The 10,382-nt window shown below is 35.4% G+C and overlaps 1 non-coding gene across 1 annotated transcript; it reads right to left on the reverse strand.

Moving 5' to 3' along the window:
- Window positions 1–496: 496 nt before the first annotated feature.
- On the reverse strand, window positions 497–629 carry LOC133079166 (small nucleolar RNA SNORA72). The gene has a single exon (XR_009698071.1). It is a non-coding gene; the product is annotated as a small nucleolar RNA SNORA72 (small nucleolar RNA).
- Window positions 630–10,382: the final 9,753 nt, after the last annotated feature.

Raw genomic sequence — 10,382 nt, forward strand, 5'->3', positions numbered from 1 at the left:
TCCATGACTCCATTAGCCCACAGTACTTCTTTGTATTTTGGCCTTGTTATCCAGTGGAATAGGATATTCCAAAGCCCTAAGCATCTGAAAACATGATGATTTAATAGCAAACAGTGTAGAGAGCCTAATAAAAATATGATTGTGAATTATAAAGTGTAAAATTTAACAAATGTAGTTTGAGAAGGAAACATTATAATGACCAAGAACAAAATAACAGTTTCATTTCTTTGTCAATCATAGGTAGAGTGTGATAGGACAAACACTAGCTCGGGAGTCAGAAAAGATCACTAACAACCTTTCTCATCAATTTTTTTTTTTCTAGAAAATAAAACACAATAATTTTTTAATTCATTTAATGGCAACTGGTAATCATCAAATTAGCAATGGTTATCTTCAAAAGTTATTACACTAACAGTGCTGTCATTTCTCAAGGTTGATCGGATACCTAGAGTCACAGACATTTCCCACATAAGATGCATCATATAAATCAGACTTTGTTTATCACCAGCATTTATACAACCAGACCTAAGAAAAGAACTAGGTCTGGGGACACATGCATGATCTTAATATAGTGAATGTTTAGCCTGCCCTGAACCTCTATCATCTTATACAAGTCACTTTATCCTCCTGACCCTCTGTTTCCACATTTATAAATATGGAATTTTGAGCTAGATGGTCACTACAATCCCTTTCAGGTCAAAACAATCTCTGATTGTTAATATAATAGATATCTACTTTAGGTTATATTATTTTATCTTAATATGTAGGAAATAAAATTTTAATGTTCTTCTTTCCTGAAAACAACTTCTAAAGCACAATTTGTAATTATAGTTCCGGAGAGTCTTATCAGAGGGTATAGATATTTTAGGCAGTTTTCTATAATGAATCAGAAAATTTCCCAGGAGAGTTTAGGACAGGGGCAGCTGCATACAATGTTTATTAGAGAATATTGATTACATCTTAAAGAAAGGAAATCTACTTGAAAGGATATTGCTCTATATTTCCACTCCATTTTTCAGTCTTTAATTCTACAATTGCAGTCTGAGTCTTAATATAAGATTTTTGCTCCTCATACAGAAAATGTATTTGGTAACTGTCCATTTGCTACCCAATCTGGTTAATGCTGTAGAACAGGTTCATTGCTCATAATGTATCCCTTTCTATCCAAATCAATTTGTCTTTTTATTTTAAATAACAACCATTTAGATAAACAATTTGGATAGAAAGAGATATCACTAAATTTATTTGGTTCTAGGATTTTGGATATCAAGAGTTCAGACAGCAAGATTTGAATGTGAAGGATGTGGAAGGTACTATGTATACTTGGGGAAGCAGAATCACTTACTGAAAAGGGTATGAGAATTCAAGTAAGGAGAGTCAGGTTCACTCAAGTCGTTTTTCGGCCATTTACTATTTAGGTGACCTGGAACAAAAAAATAGACAAGATATATATGTTAGGATTCATGGTTGTAAGTAACAGAAAGCAGCAACTCTAGCTAATTAAGTGAAATTTGATTTATTGCAAGGATCTGGGTAAGACCTGGGGACTGAAAAGAATAGGCGGGAACTAATACCTGTTCTAAAGGGCTAGAAAGAAAGAAAAACAGAAACTGTTTCAAATCTGGGACAGCTGCAGGTATAAGACAAAAGACATAAGCAGCTACTGCCCCCTATCCCACTGGGATAAATCACCTCTAAATATTCTCCCACTCTTGCCTCAGATGCTCAAGATTCAGTGCCTTTGAAGGGAGACCAGGATTGTGACATACGTGGAGCCCAGGTGTTGTTGGCCAACATAAGGGAAGATATGACACCTTTGACAGCCACAGTGTCAATTGTTCACTCCCTGCAAGATGACCAAAATGGGGCAGAAGTAATTCCTTAACAGGAAATTTAGGTGCTATGAGGAAGGAGGCAAGGATCCTCACAGACAAAAATTAATTAATGTCCATCGCATAGCAAACAAACAAACACAAAACATTTAATTTCTCTGATCTTTATCTTCAAAATTAGTTATTCAGAATAATCATCACAGTATATTATTTAGCTCTAGACTGCTATAAATTCTACTGTGATTTCTATAAATGTGTTATAAGTATAGTTATTACTATCTATACTCACCAATGAAGATACTTTATAGAAAAAGATAAAATATAAATTATCAAATAAAAACTATAATTTATTTCCGGAAACGTTAAAAAAGTGGAGAGTTTTTTTGACAGTTTATGCAAGTGTCATAACATCATTGTAGTAGGTAGGAAGGTGTCCCAAAAGGTCTATAATTTTTCCAGATTAAAAGATAGCTATAGACTAAACAGCATAACAAGAAAATGGTTTAGAAATATGATTATATTCTTACCTCTTAATAGAGGTAAGAGTCTGAGACAACCGTTAAGAACATGGGCCTTAGACTGAGTCTGAATCTTGCTACTTGCTGACTTACCATCTTTGTGACCCTGGGCAAGGTCCTTAACTTTTCTATGCCATAATTTTGCTTACCTCAAAAATGGAGCTGACAATAGTCAAGTGTACCTCATAGAACTATCATGAGGATTCCATGAATTAGTATTTGTAAGCACTACGCAAATATAATATTAAAACAGACTTAAATATCATTCTTCCCAATGTAGACTCTCACTAATTCGTATAAATGATGTATATCAAAGAGTTGTTTCTTTCTTCAGTTCATTGAGTGTCTACATAAAACTCCACGTTATTAGATGCTTAACAAATATAGATGAAAATTCAATGGGTATGTATATAAGCTAAATAAATCAATTTCCAAATTTGAGTCATTGTGTTACATTTCCATTGTAACTGCTTGGGATAGAGGTGATATGTTGTAAATATCATACAATTTCTGAAGCTGATGTTATAGTAGTGCTTTTTGACTTCTAGTACTAATACACTGTTAAAAGGCTATTTCATAAGAACATGAAGAACTTAAATCGATCAGTAGGTAGTGAAAGACTAAAAATCCTACCAGGATCTGTTCATTTAATTTTGTCCTGTTCTTTTAAACAATGAATCCATAACGTATAGTTCTCAGGTGAGAAAACAATATTGAAATCCTTGTGTAGCACTGTTGAATCAAATCTCATTCAAGGGATATAGATGTTAAAACAATTTTATAATAAAATGATCTCTCTCTTAAGGTGGTTGCCAGAGACCAAGACCTCACCAACTTTTTAAAAATTTGTTTCTTTGTTTTACTTTTCCCCCTTAGTTATTTACCAATCTCTGATTATTACCTATTCTACCTATAGCCATCTTACTCAGTTTTAGCCATACACATTTATTCTGAATCTCATTAAAAAAATTAGGTTGTTTAGTATATGGTTGTTTTCTTTTTATATGAGCTTTACAAATAACAAGTGACAGGATTGGCCATCCAGTAAACCACAGTTAAAGGATATGGTTTATTCATAACCATGTTAATCAGTTGGCAGAATTTTCTTGTTAGTCTTCTGATAAACCAGTCACAAAAATTACCAAAACCCTCTTTGGTATAAAGAGAGGCAAGGCTAATTTGTTAAAATATTAGCCCTAGCTTGAAAAATGTAGAGTCTTAGTCATTATGTTTTCTAAAATGTTTGTAATAATTTTAAAAATTATTCTGTAATTATCACTTTGACATGAACTACTTGAATTCTTGTATTTTAAATATGAAAATAAAAGAGAATTAGCTTATGGTCTGAGATCTGGACTTCAGAATTTTTCAAATTTTTGACTACCTAAAATGAAAATGAAGCATTCATTATACACAATCCTTATCATTGTGACAATTTTACTTGATGATAAATAATAAGGAAAAAGTCATTTTTTCCCATCAAACTGAAGTAGGCATATTGATATATAACTAGAGGAAATAGTAGTCAACTTCAATATTAATATATTTGATTTCCTTGTTATAAATGCAGATTTCTGGTTGTCACTTCCAGAGATTCTGATTTGTTAGATTAAAAAAAAACAACATTAGGACATTCTGGTGCAGAAACTCAAGCACCAGATTGGAGAACAGTGCCTATATCAGACATTTTTCTTGATTTTTTACAACTCCATTGGTAATTATAAGAGGGTGGGTGACCCCTTACCTGAGATGTAGTTCTCACTTCAGCCTCACTCTTGGCAAAAATCCATCTTGTTAACAAGGTTTTGACTGTAATAGCAGGTAGCATTCTCCTCAGGCATCTTTGCCTAAACAATGACAGCCAAGTACTTTAAGTGATGCTTCTTTGCACTACCCGTGACCTGTGAAACTGCTATTACTGTCAGTGAAAAGATGGAGGAAATCAAGTGAACATAGAAAGGAGAAACCCCTTACTTTTAGCCACCAGCATTTTTTTATGATGAGATAATCTGTCAATGGCTGTACTTGTTATCTCAGCGTAAATGACAATGTACCGATTCACTCACATCAGATGTGCAAATTAGAGAAGACCAAAAGCTAGCATCATTTTACACCCAAGTTTCAGAGGAGAGATGCATTGACTCTATTTCTTACATGGCTAATTTGCTGAGACCACTTAATATTAACATTGTGTATGTTTGACTGTCATCCAGCTTTCTGCCTTGAGTTTTGCCAGCAGAGGCAGTTCAGTTACCCTCGTCCTCAGGTGCCTCAGCCTTGCTATTGGAACCATCACCTTTTTCCATAAAAAATAGACGTGCACAAGTTTAATGATGCACCAATACATGGCTTTTAAAAAGCCCTGTAGAAATGTATAAACTATTCTTTAAAAACACACAAGAATAAAATGTCATATGACAAAACTAGTCAGTGATGTGATGCAATTAATGGTCTGTGCTAGAACTGCCATAGCAAGGCTTTTCATACTCTTATAGCCACCAGGCATTGAATAGATATTAACACAATACATCTATTTCCTTCTTTACATATTATTATCTATATAGTTGGAAGGTATAAGTCAAAATAAAGTGTTTTGGTAGAGAGGACATTCTAAATTCAAACAGACCTATGTTTGAATCTTGACCCCTTCTGTTACTAGCAAGTTTACTTAGCTTGTATGAATTGGGGTTCTACCTCAAGGGATTTTTCTGAAACTGTGACACATTAATAATCTCAAAGTGACAAATTGAATCTCACTAAATCTGGGTCCCTTTTCTAGGTGCCTAGATGTGGAAAATGTGCCCTGTAGACTGAAATCACATCAGCATAAAAAGACGTGATGGCAAAGACAGAGCAGTGATTTTGATGGCCTGGGGTTAACATAAATAAGATTAGTGGCTTTATTCTATATATAGTCCTATGCCCTTTGCATAATCATATTTTGTGATTTAAAAAAAAAATTACATAGCTCCCAAAATTATTTTCACTTTAAAATTTATTTATACTTACTTTTCTGTAATGAGACTTTCAGCCACATACACAAAAATCCCAATGAAAATGATAATAAAAATAGTTAGAAAATCATAATTGAATAATACAGCAAATGGCCAATATGGTAAATGCAAAAAAATAAAAATAATTCAGGCCTCATGTTTGTTTCCAAGTTCCTTTTAGCCAGGGTAATATTTGTAAAACAAGTTACAGCATTTTATCATCATAGGATAGGATACATATCATTTATTCAGTTGAAGTAAGAAAAATTTTCAGATGGGCCTTCAAAACAGACATTTGATGATAAAATGGGCAATATTATTGATAAATTCTTGACAAATATAGAAGCAAATTTTCTATGACTATTTCAGATCTTTAAGGATCTTAAGATACGATAAGTATTCATAATTCAGTGAAAGTTATCCTAAGAAGCCCTAAGAAAATGTGATCCACACATGCATTTTTCTAGCAGTCTAAATAATATTTATAGAAGTGGATAAAGAATGGAAAGCATTTTGCTTAAACAACTTCCCATGAATATTACTTCCATAAGTTGAGATTTTAAGACTGGGTGATTTGATGTGGGTTAGTAATATCAGTGTTCTCAGTGCTGACTGATAGTAAAATCAGATTCTTTAGAGATCAGCTGAGCATAAGACAAAACTGATAAGACATTAGGAAAGGCACAAAGTGCATCCATGATTTTCTCTTCATTAAATATCTCCCTACTTCCACACATGTGGTCCGAGAGACTCCAAAACTTATGTTTGGCGATGAAAATATTTATAAATTGCTTTTCTGTTCTCTTCTATCTTTTGACCTTATGTATGATTAAAGCATAATGTCCTTGATTGTCTCCTTTTCCAATTCCCTGTACATCTCTCACTGAACTCTCTCTGGGGGATTATCTACACCCTACTTAATCAGAAGATGAGGCCTTTATTCTTTAATTCATCAACAGCTTCCACTTCTAATGACAAATTTATCTATTTCTCAACTTTATCTCCTTGCCTCTAATCACAAATGATACAAGACGTTGCTTTTTTCTCAGGTCAGTCCAAAGGTTAACCCAGATCAACCCCATGTATGCCTGACCTCCATGTCTTACTGTGAGCTCTTCACTGCACTTCATACAGCTTTGGTGTTCTGTAGCAGACTTATAGGTGGCCTGCCCATGTCCCCTGCGCCTTACTATTTTAATGCACTAACCCCTACATCTCTTTGCCTGGGCTTTCTCCATGGGCAGTGCTGCTGTGCTCACATGCACCTCATATGGAGGTCCTAGAGAATTAATCACCCCTTTCCCTGACCTGGCTTCAGCCCTCAAATGATGACTTAAGAAAGCTAGTATATAAATAGTCCAGCCCTCTTGCCCCACAGGTGGGAAAAGTATTAGGCGCATGCTCTACACTGCCTTCCAGAGTCTGCCAGCAGGATTAAATTCTAGCGACCCAGAGTAGTAACTGACTTAATTATACACCCTTCATTGGCTGCTGTCCCTTCTGTCTTACTTCGTTCCTGACTGACCCAGGTGCTTCCTGAGATCGCTTCCCAAAGAAACAACTTAAAGCCAAACCTTAGTCGCAGAACTTGCTTTTTGGGGGAGAATAAAAAAATTTTCCTTGCATCTAACTCTGAGTCCATCACATAATAAGAACTTTATAAATGACTATTGAATGAATGGATGAATAAATAAGTAAGGTTAATGAACCATGAATCTTGCCATGTTATTGGATTTATTTTTAAGGTTTGGAATGACTCAATGACTGCTCTGCCCATATTTTTGCACTACATGGAATTCAGAATCATGTCTAGAATGTAGTAAACTTAGATTGTCTTTGTTAAAATTGCTTCACCTTCTCGGTGCATAATTTTCCATATTGATATTTTTCTAGATTGTAAAATATTTCCAGAAGGATAAAGCATGTGCAATCTACACACTATAGTTCTCAAATAGAAATTTAGGATAACGATGCCAGCTCTATCTTTAAAACAGATCACGATGACAATTGTAAGCTTCTCCTGTTGGTGTGAAAAACACATCTTTGCTGCGCCTCCTAAATAAAAAATAAAACCTAGTCACAAGAAGGCACAGCTGTGCTAGGGACAAGCTTCATTGGAATCCCTTATTATTTCTTAGCTTTGCTGGACCATCACGCCCCTGAGTTTTTTGTGATGTTATTTGTCTCTCCTAGCTTCTCAATAAATGTAAATAAAATTAGGTATCGTGTCAATAAAGAAAATTACACACAAAAAAAATTAGGTACCATGTCAAACTTTCGGATTTGAACGTGTTTTTCTCCTTGCCCCACAGTCCAGTGGAGGGAGCAGTGCGTCACCCAGAAAAGCCTCAGCCACCTACGTACCTGAGTATTGGACTCCGAGGTAGACAGATTCTCGCATTTCTATATGAGGTTATCCCTGGCAGAAACAGAGCAGAGGCTCAAACAGCAACACTAGTGAAAATGGAAAGGACAGTCACTTTGGTAGAATTTGAGAGATTGCGCCAAACATTTCTCAAGCTTAAATCTCTTTCATAATCAGTTCTTTTACTGATGCATTACAGATTCCTCTGAAAAAAGAAAATAGCTTTCAGAAGAAGAGAAAGACACTCCAGGGCATTACAGGTCACAGACGTCCTCACCAGGGTTAGTTAGCTGGGAGCAATGGGTGAGATGGTTTGGAGTGTGAAGCTTGAGCTCACACTCCAAGGGAACCAGGTTCAATCCGGCTCTTTCACATATTATTTGTGTGTTGTTATGCAAGGGATGGAAGGCTTTTAACATTCAAATTCTTCACCTTAAAAACAAAAAATGATAGTATCCACTTCATAGTATGGTTGTGAGTGTTGAATGAGATAATGTTTATGAAGGGCTTAGCATAAACAGGCCAATAGTATCTTAGCGAACATTAGCCCTTTTTATTAGATTGATTGAAATTATTTACCAGGGCCCTGAGGAAAAGGGACATGTTAATGTGAATTTCAGTGTGAATTAAGAAAAAGGGGAAATTACATAGAAAGGAAATTCTAGGGAGGAGATAAATGATGGGTATCGAATTTTGGAGGCTGCCCAATGTGTCCACTGGAATTAGAAACCTGAGAACTGAGGTAGGAAGGGAGGAAAGAAGGACACAACAGAAGGCTAGACTTTACTTCCAGTATTCATTACCTCTTGATACCCACCTGAGAGTCACATTTAGAAATCACAGCTTTTCATAACGTGCTGAGTCATGACGCTCTTGGACAGGACAGATTCATCTAACAGAGGAGCCAATCCATCTTCTGTAGATGGTAGTGTTGTTTCATAGAGAGGACTTCAGAGGAGGAAAAGGAAAATTGTGAGTTAATATTTATTGAAAACCAAAGAGACTAAAGAGAGAGACACTTATTATAGCACACACTGAGGAATACACTGAAGAACAACTGTACCAGATGCCAATTTGCAGTATGTTCTAGGCAAAATGGAAATGGTTTTCCAAACCCAAGGTAAAAATGAATACAAAGGGTAATAACACTAATAATATTTGTAAATGAGGAACTCAATTACAGAATATTTTTACACTCTGAGTCCTGGTGCTTCCTAATTTTGAGATATAAATTAGGTTAAATTTCTTCTACTTTAAAAATGATTCCCTCTGGTATAATCTTCTTTAATATATAGTAATAGAGCAGCTCGAAATCTTCCTCACAGAAGGTTGCCACAGCAATGCCTCTTCAATATACATGCACAGAACCAGGGGGTTGGGGAGGGGTAGGAGAAATACAGGTGAAATATGTTGGACTCTAGAATGTAATATAGTTGATTTTCAAGGGAAAAATAAGAAATCCGAGAGAAAAGGAGAAAAGGGAAAGCAGCAAACCGTGAGAATGTGCAGATTATTTTAGCATTGGTCATCTCTTGTCTCATCTCGTATAACTCAGAATATACCTCCGGAAAACCTAAAACAGAGAGATGTTGCTCCTGAAAGACTGGCAAGGAGCATGGACACAAAGATCATCTTTCAGGCATGAACAGGGGAACAAACAGAGCTCATGTGAGATTGCCACACCAAAAAGGATGTTCATCACCTTTATTCCCAGCTGCATTTTATGCCCAGTGTTCACATCTTTACCAATATTTTTGTGCTTTTTACACTCTAAAGAAAAATTGACTTGAACATAGTTCAGCATTGAGTTTAGCTATTTCATTTTTGTCTTGAACATTTTGGTCCTAGTGAAAGAAGAAGTACCTGGCAGAATCAAGCCAGTTAAGTATATAAAGAAGGCAGTGCTTGACTTAAATATCACCCCCGCCTTGCTTCTTTTGGTGACCTCTCCTTCCTTTCCTCCCTTCCTATGTCAGTTCTCAGGTGCCTAATTCTAGTGGACACATTGGGCCACCTCCAAAGTTTGATACCCATCATTTAACTCCTCCATAGACTTTCCTTCCTATGTAATTTCCCCCTTTTTCTTTATTCACACTGAAATTCACATTAACATGTTCCTTTTCCTCACGGCACGGGTAAAGAATTTCAATCAATCTAATAAGAAGGGCTATTATTTCTTTAAATAAATTCTCTGCTCCCTTTTCCCCCCCACCCCTTCTTCTTCTGGGATATCCATTTTCCTAAAGTTTCCCTTCCTAAAAGAGTTCAATAGTTCTTATAGAATTTTGTCATTTTTTGAGATCTTAATTTTCTCTCCTCTCCTACCTGTATCACTTCTAGATTTCTGTCTTCAAGTTTGCTAATTCTCTCTTCCATATGGTCTGCTCTTTTTTAAATGCTTTTTAACGCATTCTTTATCTCATTTATTGAATTCTTTAGCTCCATAATTTCTGTTTGGTTCTTTTTTAGAGTTTAAATCTCTGGTCAAGTATTCCTCCTGTTCATGAATTTTATTCCAAATCTCATTGAACTGCCTTTTTGAGTTTTCTTGTAGCTCATTGAGGTTCTTCATTATAGTGATTTTGAATTCTCGTTAGATTGACTTTTAGTTTCTAGAGAATTGCCATTTTATTTTTGTGATACTGTGTTATAGGGATTCTTCATAGTGTTTGAT

Source organism: Eubalaena glacialis, chromosome 1, assembly GCF_028564815.1.
Source record: "Eubalaena glacialis isolate mEubGla1 chromosome 1, mEubGla1.1.hap2.+ XY, whole genome shotgun sequence".
Lineage (NCBI taxonomy): Eukaryota > Metazoa > Chordata > Mammalia > Artiodactyla > Balaenidae > Eubalaena > Eubalaena glacialis.